The sequence below is a fragment of the Rousettus aegyptiacus genome, unplaced genomic scaffold (genome assembly GCF_014176215.1).
Source record: "Rousettus aegyptiacus isolate mRouAeg1 unplaced genomic scaffold, mRouAeg1.p scaffold_m13_p_1, whole genome shotgun sequence".
Classification (NCBI taxonomy): Eukaryota; Metazoa; Chordata; class Mammalia; order Chiroptera; family Pteropodidae; genus Rousettus; species Rousettus aegyptiacus.
In genome coordinates this window covers 121,799,790-121,800,523 of record NW_023416284.1, presented here as the reverse complement: position 1 = coordinate 121,800,523, position 734 = coordinate 121,799,790, and positions in this window count along the sequence as shown.

Below are 734 nucleotides of genomic sequence, written 5' to 3'. Positions count from 1 at the left end.
TGTGTCTGAGTGCATGAAGAAAAAAGGGCCCATTTCCCCATTTCCTCACAAGTCCAGGCCATCTGGGCAAGCACAATAGGAAGCCCCCGGGCTATGTAAATGACAGTGGGATAAAAGAAAAAGGGGAAGGATTCAAGAGAAATTATGAAAGATAAAGGGAAGGCAGCATGTTAGATAAAGAGAGCACAGGAAAAGAATGAGTCTATGAAGGCACATGCATGATCAAGCATGGTTTTGTAGAGTCTGTACAGCAATTCACACCAACAGGAAGTCTGCAGAGTGATCAAGTTTGTGACTGTACTGTGGAAATCTGCACACAGGTCTAAATCCTAAGAGCTAAAAGTTGATAGGTGCCAAGCAGCTTTATTTGAATTACCTATGAACAAAAAAATCATCATTACAAAAGCTAACCCTTCTTTGGACTAGTAACTCTGCTTTCTATTGTGTTAGGGACCTAACAGTTCAGACCAAATTTGAAATGCAAAACACATCATGCTCTTAAGTGAGCATTGTAGGGAAATGATTGCAATGACTAAGACTAGCCATCAGCAAAAGCATTTTGGACCCTGTAAAATTTTCTATGACTATTACTACCATCATTACAGTCTATGTTTCTTGGTGATAAAGTATTCTGACTTCTGGCAAAGAGATCAGGAAAGGAAAACCAGCATCCAAACACAAGATGACTGTGGCTTTTGAGAAATAGAAATAAAAGATGAAACATTATCCGTGCA